Source organism: Plasmopara halstedii (genome assembly GCF_900000015.1).
Source record: "Plasmopara halstedii genome assembly, contig: Scaffold_262, whole genome shotgun sequence".
Classification (NCBI taxonomy): domain Eukaryota; phylum Oomycota; class Peronosporomycetes; order Peronosporales; family Peronosporaceae; genus Plasmopara; species Plasmopara halstedii.
The window spans coordinates 359,003-359,592 of record NW_020187183.1 but is presented as its reverse complement, the minus strand read 5'-3'; positions in this window follow the sequence as shown (position 1 = coordinate 359,592).

Genomic DNA, 590 nt, shown 5'->3' with positions numbered 1-590 from the left:
CAATTTAGCGTATGTCAAAAGCTGCTAAGGGCCTCCAAGGGAGCAATAACCGCCCGCACTTGACTCTTTTGGCGGTAAATTCCGACCTCGTCGGGATTACAGCAATAAGTTTATCGAGTTGGTCGATTTTTTTTACGTGGATACATACTCCAACAGCTCACGTTCCATCCTCACAGAGAATACGATTCCTTTACGACTCGCCCAAGAGGTTGATTACTAGTGCTACCAAGTGGAATGCGATTGCTGTGTGCTTTGCAATGAAAAAGTCCGCGTTATCAAATGAACAGGTGCTGGGCTCGTACGCTTGACCTTGGACCACCAAATCCGAAAAGTTCTAATGCAAGCAAGTCCTTAGTTAGCTCTACTAATCATACAGAATTCATTATTAGAATTTACTCTATTTGTACACTCATATAAATATATGTTGTCACTAGAGCATCCCGCTCGAAGTACTTACCACTGTCAGCGGAATATCACTCGCTCTCATGAGCAATTGATAATATCCATCGACCAAGTCGAGTACGCTGTACTTTGTACAGCCAATCATTTTGTTCTGGGGAACATTCTTTCTAGAAATTGGCGTTTGTGAC